Here is an 11,806-nt window from a genome sequence, read left to right as displayed (position 1 = left end):
CGGTTTGGAGTACCAGGGGCCTGGGTCCCATGGCTTCGATCTATGATTCTGGAGACGCAGTGCCCTCTTCTGGCCTTCAAAGGTACCAGGTACTTGTGCTACACAAACATACATGCAAGCAAAACATTCATACAAATAAAAAATTTTAAGTGTAAAGAAAGAACGTTGAGGTTTCTAAGCTGTTAGATTCTCCTTGAGAGCTGTTTAAATATTCTCTCAAGTTAATCATGGCGCTGTTTTCTTCCCACACGAAACTTAGAATTTCTAAATGTCATTTGTGACTTAAGTCACAAATACACATTTTGTTATTCCTTATGCCTTGCAGGGAAAAATGAGAGAGAGATGTAGCTACTTCACAGAAACAGTTTTGTTTCTAAAACCTGAAGAATCTGCTGGGAAGGGCTGAACACCAAAGCTGTGCCAGCGACACTGAAATGAGCAGCTCTACTTGCAGGGTTTCTTCCTACACACTTTAGGTTTTCCTCGCCCTCCAGAGCCACCCTTGACCTTGTTCTGAGGATACGGAAATCCCATCTTTTCGGGCTCCCATAGCTTCTGTCACTAGGCAAAATACCAGTTTCCTGCTGAATTAGGATGTGCACTGAAAAGAGTTGGGTTTCTAAGAAATCATTCTAAGTTTTGTTTTGTGGGGAGGTTGTTTGTTGCTTGGTTTGGTTTGGTTTTGGTTATTTCGAGACAGGGTTTCTGTGTAACCTTGACTGTCCTAGTACTGGATTTGTAGACTAGGCTGACCTTGAACCCAGAAACCCTCCAAAGTATTAGAATTAAAAGCATGCACCGCCCTACCACAGTCTCTAAGGTTTTTTTTTTCTTAAATGTGATTTTGAAATGGCAACTAAGGATCAATATGTCATAGGATAAGTATCATCGGGAGGCAGATGTACGGACACTTCCTCTTCAGTATTAGACTCTTCTCAACAAGCCAGCAAGCCTAGCTCGATGTTCACATCTGCAGTTCCAGCACGCGGAGACCAAGACAAAGGGATCTGAGCTATAGTGAGGCTTCCCATGGGTGGGGGCACTGGGCTGTAGCTAGGACAAGGCCTGTTCCTAAAATGTACAAGGCTCTAGGTTCAATCGCCAACACTGCAAAAAAGGTAGTAAGTCAGTGAGCCCTGTAGAAAAGCCACTTCAGAGTGGAAACTTCTTTAATGTCATGGACCAAACAAACAGTGTGCTTCAAGTTGATAATTTAGCTGTGAAGGTGTTGGGGTTTCTTACTTGGTTGCTGCTGCTGCTGTTAGTTTTGGATTTTCTGAGATAAGGTCTCACCATAGGCCAGACTGGACTAGAGCTCTTTGTGTAGCCCATGTCCGTCTCTTACTAGAGGCAATTCACTTGCCTCAGGTGAACGACCTGCCCAGTTATGGGTATATTTTCAAGAGGACAGAAGTACTTCCAAAGCAGTATTCAAGATACTTGACCAGTTGGGGTGAAAATGAGGAAGAGGTATGTTATATTAAGTAGGAGTTAGGAAGTAGCCTGTCCAAATTTCCCTGGGGTAGCCTTGACTTAAATTGTAGTTTTCTGAGATACATATATTTTTAAAAGGTAGCACAGAAAATGATATGAAGATGCCATTTGAGTTCATTGTGTGTAGATCTGTGCTCCTGGGCACGGGACCTGTGTGAGTTTAACCCGTGCAGGCCTCGTGCGTGCCGCCAGTCCTGCTATGTCTGGACATGTTTGCTCTTACTGGCCTCTTTTGTTTGTTACTTTGCTTTCTGGCTTTCTTGGGGAAGGGGTTTGTGTGTGTGTTTCTTTTTGCTTGTTTTTGTTTTGTTTTATTTTTTAAGAGAGACAAAAAAGAACAAAGTTAGATTGTTAAGTAAATGGGGGGGAGGGTCCTGAAGGAACTGAAAAAAAGAAAAACATAATCTGAATATATGATATGAAAAAATTACTTTCATTTAAAACAATAAAAAGGTTAGCAGTCCAGCCCAGCCCTAGAGCCCGGGTAGTGCTTGGGCCTCTTGAGGGGTTGCTGGCCAGGCTGCTGCCCTAGACCACGTGTGGAGGAGGCAGCCATGCTGCCTCTCATCCCTCCCTGCTGAGGGCGAATGGCAGTGCTGACTGGCATGACAGACTGTAACTTCGGAGTAGATGGCCTCGGTTTTAAGGGAGAATCCGTAGATGCAGTCAGCTGGTTGCAGGTGCAGGCAGTTTGCCCCAAAGTTGTTTACTGGACTAACAAGGTTAAACATTACTTCCTACCTGGTTTCTATTTTGGAAATGTTGGTTTCAATTGTTTGAACTGAAAGAAGGTCATTTGAGGAAAAGGAACCAAAGAATGTATCCCAAATATAATTTACTAGTCCACAGAGAGCCTAGGGAGGAGTAGGCTCCCTTTGCCCCTGAGTTTCTTAACTTTGAAGGTTTCTCAAGTTACTTGGTTTAAAAAATACATTGTATGGAGTCCTAGGCCAGCCAGGGTTACATTGTGAGACCCTATCTCAATTTTTTTAATTAAAAAAATGAATATTTTCCAGGTGGTGGTAGTGCATGCCTTTAATCCCATCCCTCAGAAGGCAGAGGCAAGTGGATCTCTGAGTTCAAGGCCACTTGGTCTCTGAGAGCAAGTCCAGGACAACCAGAAACTACGTCTCAAAAAAAAAAAAAAGTGTGTGTGTGTGTGTGTGTGTGTGTGTGTGTGTGCGCGCGCACACGCGCACGCGCCTGACCTGGCTTTCACAAAGGAAGTCCTGTGTGATAACGAGTTGCCATGCTGCAGGACCGGTGATGAGTGTTGCACCAGAACCTGCCTAAAGCAAGAGGAAAGACTATTGAGCAAAGGCCAAGTGCTACCCGGACTAGCTGTGAAGATGCTCCTGTGTTGGAGGTCATTTCCCACAGAGCACTAAACATGCACCTGAAAGAGCACTTGAGGGCTGGAGAGGACCAGAGTGTGGTCGGCGCTGCCGAGACGTGCCTGTGAGGGCCTTGACTATTGGCTTGTCCTTCACAGCCTGCCTGTGCTCGCCACTTTCTGCCACTGAGTCAGGCCTCTCTGACTTGCCTCACCACAGTTGCCCGAGGACTGACCTCAATCCCTCCTCCAGCCTGCTCTGGGAGGCCACCCTGTGAGGGCAGTTCTGCACCTGCAGCTGTCTACACAGTGGCTGAGCCTCCCGCTGGACCTCTGGTGCCCACAGGCCTGTCCCTCCCTCAGCTGTCCAGGTATCTGGAGAGGGCGATGTTTCCACTCACCTTCTTCCTGCTCGGTGCACACTGCAAATCTATCACTGGCTAGCTTTCTGAATCAAAGCGGTCCCACATTCAAATGCAACCTGAGCTACATTGAAACCTTGGCTCAAAAGTAAAGGCAGAAATATACTCTAACAAGGTAGAAGTTTGTTGATATGTATAAACTTTGGGTCTGATTAATTTCACTGTGTGATGTTTTTACTTGCAAGTTCTTTCTGACAAGGTTGTCATAATAAAGTGGCCACCCAAATAATTAGGAATTAAAAATGAGACTTTTCTTTGTCAGACTTGGGCAGTGCTTCAGGACCATAGTTAGCAGCCTGTCTTGAGACAGCACCGGTGGTTTCATATCTGTCAGGCAGCTCCAGGAAAGCAGAGCCTCAGATGTGCTTGGCCTAACATAGACTGCCTTTTTATCGGTCATGGTCACTGACACTATCCACCTTGGTTAGCATGTACATAGGCAAAAGATATTCCAGGTGCATTCCATTAGACAGGCTCAAATGTTGCCTCTGTTTTCCATCTTGAGGGTCATCTTGGTTGACCAGCTAGTCCAGACTGAGAACAGTGGAGGAGACTCAGAAAGACAGATCCAGGTCAATCCTGGACGGGGCAGGACGTCTCGCTGGCCTCCCTGCTGCTGTCGCTACTGCTGCTCCGAGTCTGTTTCTCTCGGTTCTGGGTGTTGTGCAGCCCGGACTAACCTAAGAGTCATAGCTGACAACCTTCACTCCGGATCTTCCTTCACCTTCCAAGGGTTGGGATGACAGACCTGTGCCGCCAGGCAGCTAAATAATAGTGCTGTCCAGGCAGTGGTGGCACACGCCTTTAATCCCAGCACTTGGGAGGCAGAGGCAGGCAAATCTCTGTGAGTTCCAGGCCATCCTGGTCAAGAGTTAGTCCAGGACAACTAGGGTTGTTAAACAGAGAAATCCTATCTTGAAAAAAACAAAAGAAAAAAAAAAACTGCTGTCTTTGCTTTTGTTATTGTTGTTGTTCGTTTTGTTTTATGGGTTTTGTGGGAATTTGGGGTTTGGGTTTGTGTGTCTTTCTGTTTTTAACACACAGTCTCTCTATACAGCCCTGACTGTCTAGAGACTCACTATGCAGACCTTCCTGGCCTCAAATTCACAGAGAGCTGCCTGCCTCTGCCTCCAAAGCATTGGGATTAAAGGTGTGTGTCACCAAGCTCAGCCCCTACCTGTGCTTTGGAAGAAACACACCTGTGTTTATGTCACAGTCTAATGGTTGTGTATGGAAAGGGGAGGATGTAAAAGTCTTTTCTACAGTTTGGTGTCAAATTTTTCTTGAAAATTAATATATTACACACATTTGTATTTATAAGAGAGAAACAAGAAAACACATCCAAACATCATGCCTTTAACATGCCTAGAGATTGGTGGATCTCTGAGTTTGAGGCCAGCCTGGTCTACATAGTTCCAGGACAGCCAGGGCTATAGGGAGATCCTGTTTCAAACCCTTCCCTCCCCCAAAAAAATGCTGCTTTCTTGGTAGTAAAATGTGTGTGTTGCTTCTTGATTTTTTATGTTTCTGAATTTGAATGAAAAAAATCAAAGTAGGAAAAATCAACCAACATGCTGGTTCACACCTGTAACCTCAGCATTCAGGAGCCTGATGCTAGAGGATGGCTAGAAGTTAGAGGCCAGCATGGTCTACAAAGTATCAGACAGGGCTACACAGCAAGATACCATCTTAAAAAAAAAAAAAGGTAAGGGAGAGACTCTGAAAGTCAAATTGTCCTAATTGAAAGACATCGCTGTTAGTTCCATCAGTGCTCAGTGGTAAACTTCACAGTGCAGAGCACCATTTATATCTTGTGTTTGCCTGTTCATGAACATTCCAGAAACAGGGAGGAAGTCACACAGTGTACTCTCTAAGAAGGGGAGTAAGTTGTGGGGATGAGGGACTGGCTTTACACCCTGACCCTTGTATTTATTACCCTTGTCTTTTCTACCTATGCTAAAAGTTACATTTTTAAGACACAGTACCTTTTTTTCTATTTTTATAATGCGAAGAGTCCCTGAAAACTATCAGAAAATGCTTCACTGTGACAATGAGCCATTGGCACTGGGTCATTGCCACTCAGAGGTGCTTGGTGTGACCTGAGTAGGCAGAAAGTCTCAAGGTATCATCCATACTACCGTGTGTTTATCCGAAGGCCAAGTGTCAAGTGACTGTCCTCATTAAGAGGATGACCTATCGAGTATCCTTGTCCCTGGCTTCCAGTGAGCTTAAAACTGTGTTTCATCTTCAGCTGGGTTTTCTGGTTCAGCTGACCCACAGCCACCCATCCATTTATGACCCCCTCCCCCCGCCTCCACTTCTTGGAGTTATAGGAATATACCCCAGCCCACCTGGCTGACCCATCATTTATGACATTAGTCATTTCTCAAATCTCCCCCCAGTTTTCCATGCCGTTACATGTTTACCCCTCTTATACTTTTTTAGCTACATGCAATTTCAAAATCTTCTTGGAAGACAGTGGGTATCTGTTGCTAGGTGATAAATCACTCCAAAATATAGGTGTTTGAAACAATGTACATTTAAGAGGGCTGGAGAGTTGGCTCCCTGGCTAAGAGTGCTTGTTGCTCTCCGAGTTTGGTTCCCAGCACCTACGTCAGGCAGCTCACAACAGCCTGTACCTCCAGTTCCAGAAAAACGGATTCCCTCTTCTGTCCACCACGTCTACATGTGATGTGCGTGTCCCCACCCCCACCACACACACATGTACATGTAAAATAAAAACAGCACACATTTGATTTTATGCCTCAGTTTCTCTGAAGCCGAGACAGGAACCTTGCCTGGAATCTTGAAGAAGTTACAGTTAGGACATCAGCCAGAGCCGTCCGAGAACCATGCTCAAGCCAGATGGCGGACATTGGCTGTTCCACTTGTGGACTTGCCCCAGTCTTCTCCAGTGTCCTTCCTCCTGACAGGGTTGTGTCCGATGACCCAAGTGCAGCTGGGCAGCTGTCACATGCTATCGCTGCAGCAGTGTGGCATCCGTCAAAAAACGAGCCATTCACTCAGCGGTTGTGCCCCTTCGGGAGGCTAGCCTGAGCTCCATAAACAAGACACAAGACCTTGAGCTGGCTAGGGCAGTGCACACCTGTAGTCCCTGCTACCCAAGAGGCTCGTGTGGGCGGTAAATAAACTAGAAACCAGTCTGGTCAAGCGCCTCCAATGGGGAAAACAGAAAAAGGAAAAGAAAGCTAAGCCCCCTAGGCCCCCTGGACATATTAGCTTTACCTTGGAGAGAGGAATGCCAAAGGATTAGGGTCTGTCTTAGTCACTGTTCTGTTGCTGTGAAGAGACACCATGACCAAGGCAACACTTAGCAGAGAAAGCATTTAACTGGGGCCTCACTTAGAGTTTTAGAGCTTCAGTCCATTATCGGCATGGTGGAGAGCATGGTGACAGGGAGCAGGAGCGGAGACCTATATCCTGGCCTGCAGTGGAGAGTGCCACACATCCTAGTCCTTTTAATCCTTTAAAATAGAAGCCACTCCCTAGTGACTAAGCATTCAAATATATGAGCCTTTGGGGACCATGCTCATTCAGACAGGGTCCTATTTTAAAGTCAATTAGTCAAATAAGATGATAACAGTAAAAGGAAGGCAGTCTGTAGCAGCATCAGCTGCCGGGTCGTGGGTCTTTCTGCTGTGTACTTGACACACATTGTGGGGCTTGATTTCATAGAACGAGGAAAATGGAAGTCTTGAGGAGCTTGCCCAAGGTCACATTAGCCACGGCAACCAGTAGGAAACGGAGAGCCGAGAACGTGCTGCACTGACTTAGCCAAGGCCATTTTGCCACCAGAGAGAAATGAGATTAGCACATGAAGGCGTATGAGTTCTGATAGAGCTGTTTGATGTCCTTCTAACACTCAGATCACACGGGGTGGATGTCCTCCAGCTGCACCTCAGTGTCTTCTTTTGCCCGTGTCTACTTCATTTAACCCCTGTCTTTGAAAACCAGCCAGCGCCTATTCCCATTATGGCTGCATGGAACCTGTAGGGTCAAGAGCAGGCTGACGCTATATGCCACCAAGACCTTCTTACAGGGACAGAGCCAAGTCCAGCAGGGCAAAGACGGAACACCCCATCTACCCTGGTGCTGTGCTGTACTGCGGGCACCTGATAAGGCCAGGGAACCACCCGCCCAACTCTTGTGTGCTTCCAAATATAGATTTCTCCCCACTGTCCACGTGTCCATAGTCACTGCAGTGTTTCTTCTCAAGGTAGCTGGCTGTCTTTTCTCAACTGGAGACGGAGTTAACTCTTGATAGTGACAGCTTCGTGTCCAGGAGCCATGATGCAAGAGTGGCTTCCCACTTCCACTTCCTGTCCGAACTGGCAGTTCGGTCCTCCTGCAAACGAGTATCCCCAGAGTTCTCCACTGGCAGACATCGAAGACACAGAGAACTTACCCTGAGTTAAAAGCTGAAGGACCCAGAAACTAACTGTTGGACTTGGAACCCAAATATGAAGCTTGCCTACTGACCTGCTACTCTGGCTCCTGAGTCAAGCGGGCGAAATGAAGAAGGTAGATTTACCAAAGCACCTGTTAGGGAGACTACCTGCAAGAGAGTGCATGGTGTGCTGAGATACCTATGGGAGGCCCAAGACTTCTGCCATCCACTGGTTGCCAAAGATAATCTGGTTACAAGCTAGAGTTGTCTCTGGGTGTGGCCCAGCCTCCTTCTCTGGGTAGAAGAATAAAAGGAAGTAACCAGCAGGCAGAGGTGCCAGGCCTTACTCCTGTAGAGGCATTAGGTCTTGGTTGGCCTGGTTATGAGGTGTATGCGTTTGGGCAAATTGCCCTGTCCCAGCAGGGACTTTATGGAATGGGCCAGAGCCACCCTGTATGGAGCAGAGGCAGACAGGGCGTGATCGTGTCTGTACACCTACTGCGGGCCGGTTGCAGCTGACCTTCACCCTGGGTTGAAAGCCAGCAATGCAGAGCTGACTCTCCACCCTTCTCATAACTGGGTTGGTCCCTTCCTTGGAAGTTCCGGGACATTTGACACTGATGAGCAAAGCCAGGTGAGTGAGTCTATGTCTTGCCAGGTGGCCAGCCCTGAGTCAGTGCCGGTCTGCGCTATCCACACCTGAACCAATCCCTGCCCAGTGGCCTGTTACCATGTCACCTGGGGCCCCTGAAAGCATGTGTGTGCCCTGGAGAGGGTACCTAGCGGTAGGGTGGATGGCAATGGTTAGAGTCCCGGGATGTATGTTGCACCTGGCACGGCTAAGGCAGTGAGCACAAGGCCATCTGGACCATTACTCTCCACAGATGACCAAGATATCAGGGGCCATGACCACTTACCTGTCAATGAGTAAGGACCCGCAGGCCCATGGAGGCTGAACACTGTGCCCACACCATGATTAAGTGGAATGGGGATTCCAAGCCTGGTTTCTCTAACTCCTGAGTCCCATGAGCCACTGAGTCTCTAAGAAGAGTCATGTTTTTTGTGCCCGCAACCCCCGCTTCTTGCCCTTCTGCATCTCTGTCCTGCCTCGACGCTTCCCTGAGGACCGTGCCCTCTCACCCTGGGAGCGCTCGGGTAGCCCCATGAATTCCCTAAATCAAGACGGGCTTTTCCAGAGCAAGTCAAGTGTGTGTCCTTCAGGAAGCAGAGCCCAGCCTAGTACAAGGGTGCTCGGTGACAGGTGCCCTAGGCTGTGATTACGGTTGACAAACTTTCCAGAGGCTAGCAAGATGAGGCTGTGACTTCCAAGTAGGTGAACTTTGGAGTCATAAGCCCTACCCTGAAACAGCCAAGTGACCTCGGGCCAACGTCCTCTGTGCTCAGTTTTCTGGGCTGTGAAGTGGGGATGAGCCCATCCTCCTTGTGCTGTTGGTAGCAGAGGCAGCGAATGTGCGTCCTGATGAAGCCTCTGTGAGGCGTGGCCCTTCCTGGAGCCCACCTGCCGTCCCCATTCCCTCCTGTTCCTCCTCCTTCCCATTCCTTGCCTTTTCTACTTTCGTTCTTTCTTCATAGGTGGTTGGAGCCTGCAGTAGGCCAGGGCGAGACCCGGCTGAGCCTTGCCCTCCCTCAGGCAGGAGCCACAGACACACCTGTAACACTTTGCCCAGAGAAGTTAACTCAGCCAGGTCCTGAGTCACCAGCTGAACTGTGTCCTGTGGCAGCCAAGCCCATGCCCCTGGTCTCTCATCTTCCCTCACCACAGGCCTCTGCCGCCTCTTGTCTCATCCTCACCCTGACTTCTATCTGGGGACTCCAGCTCTGGCTGCGGAAGAAGCCAGGGTGACTACGGAGACCATGGCTATGCTCATTTTAGCCAGAAAGGACGCCGCGGGCTTCCATTCTTCCTTTTTCCCTCTCCCCCAGCCCAGAGGAAGGAGACATGGGAGGGGTGGGGATGCGGGGACTACCACGCTTGGATGGCTAGCTTTCTGTGTACAGGGCATTGAGGCTGCCTAATTGACAGCTAGCCAACAGGGTAAGGACTCTGGGTCAGACGTAAAGGGGAGGGGGCTCATCAGGATAAGGCATCAGGAGGGTCTTGGGAGAAGACCAGATGGCTCTCTGCCATGTCCCCATCTGGGCCTCTGCTAATGTTAAGCCAAGTGAGCAGGGCCTGATGAACAAAGGGTAATGCACACGAAGGACCATAGGAGGTGTGGCCTGAGGGGAGTGGGTGGAGAAAAGATGGAAGCCTAGGAGCTTGGTACTCTACTCTGGATGTCACCATCCCCAGGTACTAAGAGAAAAGTACCAAGCTCCTAATTCAGGTGAATCCTGTCCATACCGACCCTCTCTTCAGACCCTCCTATGAGAAGGCCCTGGGTAAAACCCATGGTCTCTGTGATATTTTTCCCCCCACTGGGGGCCTGAGCTCCCTGCAGGAGACTTGGGGTGAGAAAGAATCTTCTTACACGGCCTCTCCTCTCTTTACAGGCCACCCCGGGAACAGAACATCTAAGTCCTTCACAGAAGAAGCTAATCAGACTCTCTCAAAGCCTCAGTCCCCTGTCTGTACCTGGGAAAGTGAAGAATGCAGGCAGGCAGACCTGCCCTCCCTCTAATCTTACAAGTGCCCAGGAACTGTAACTCAGAGGTCACAAGGCCACCAAAGCCCCTAACAGTATCTCTCACATCTCCCTTTGAGCTCCTTTCCTGAAGCCATTGTCAAGGCCTAGTCCAAAGCTCCCATGGCCAGCCTGGATCATTTAAACAATGAATCCACTGGCATCCTCCCAACCCCACCCCCATTGCTTTTATGCTCCCAGCCTGGGCCCTTCCAGCCAGCCTCATAGCTGGAACAGGCGCTCCTTAATGTGCGGTCCTAGTCCCGTCTGTCCAGCCTCAGTGCCCGGTGACTTGCCACAGATAGTAATGCCCTACGTGTCTCCTGGCTTTAGTCCCGTACCGCCACCCATCCCCTCGCTCCAGCTACTTGCTCTGTCACCTAGACCTTCACATGTGCACTCTTTTTGGCATGACCTCGCCCAGCTCGTGTGGACAGAAGGCCATCTGCCGTGTGCCAGGTGTAAGTCAAGCCCTGTTTTTACTGTGATCATCGCTTGATAAAGTCAAGTCTAAGCAGTTAACACCCAGGTCCATCCCAATGTCACCCATCCCTGGTGCTGCCTCTTCTCCGCAGCCTTCCACGACTCCCGCCACGGTGGCTGGGTCTGACTCCGTGTCTTGTGGGGAACAGGGTGTGTCGGTGAATTCCAGAGAGGCAAGCCCGTCTATTGGGGTGCATGCAGGACTGTTCCGACAAGAGCAAGATCGCTAGCTCCTGCACCCCGGGTTTAGTCTGGGGGCTACGTGCAGTTCAAAACTGGCCAGGGAGCAGCCCAAATGTCGGTATATGAGTTAGAGCTCCAGAAAGCAGCTTTGAAAAGGATAACCTAACTGCTCTAACAGGAGGGTGGCTGAGAAAAGCAGGCCCTGCGGGTGCCACAAAGGTTGATGCGGAGACATTTGAAAGTTGTTGAATAGCAACGAAGAAGGTATGGAACTCAAAACAGAGTATTCAGTCCTGTGCTGGGCATGTATGTGTGTGCCTGTGTACACGTGTATATGCATATATGTAAGGAAGATCACCCAATATCACAGGTCTTTTTCTGGGCATCATGGATACATTTATCCTCTCGTGGGGCCAGGTGGGTGGGGTCGACCTGAACTTTCTAATGTCTTCACTCAGTAAGCATGTGCCAGTTGGTGATTTCTAAAAGGAGGGAATAAGAAGTCAGCGTGTCTCCTCCTCCCCGTCTCCCCACCCTCTCACCATTCACAGTGGAGTGGAGAACCCGCAAACGTAGCAGGGAGAAGCTGAGGGAGTGGTACACGGTGGTTCGGTCTCAGTGAGGGACTCCAGGGAAACAGAATTTATTTTATTTTTGCCCAGTCTCTATGTGAATTCACTGCTCCCTCTTCAAGGTTTATAAAACCTCCCTTCAACAGCCAAAACTTTGAGGGTATAGGGCTAAGAGAACAGTCAGTTATCCTCTGTGACTAATAGTTGTTTCCAGTTTGATTAGATTTAGCATCCGAATGGAGCCATACCTCGTGTGTCTGTGAGGA

The 11,806-nt window shown here is 48.9% G+C and overlaps 1 long non-coding RNA gene across 1 annotated transcript; it reads left to right on the top strand.

The window, feature by feature from the left end:
• The first annotated feature begins 7,464 nt into the window (after positions 1–7,464).
• LOC148121289 (uncharacterized) lies at positions 7,465–11,330 on the top strand. The gene is made up of 2 exons (XR_015738238.1): positions 7,465–8,291; positions 10,172–11,330. It is a non-coding gene; the product is annotated as an uncharacterized LOC148121289 (long non-coding RNA).
• The last annotated feature ends 476 nt before the right edge of the window (positions 11,331–11,806 follow it).

This window comes from Myodes glareolus, chromosome 7 (assembly GCF_982192425.1).
Source record: "Myodes glareolus chromosome 7, mMyoGla1.1, whole genome shotgun sequence".
Taxonomy (NCBI): domain Eukaryota; kingdom Metazoa; phylum Chordata; class Mammalia; order Rodentia; family Cricetidae; genus Myodes; species Myodes glareolus.
The sequence above is the reverse complement of the archived record's forward strand: the minus strand, read 5'-3'. Positions and strand labels throughout refer to the sequence as shown.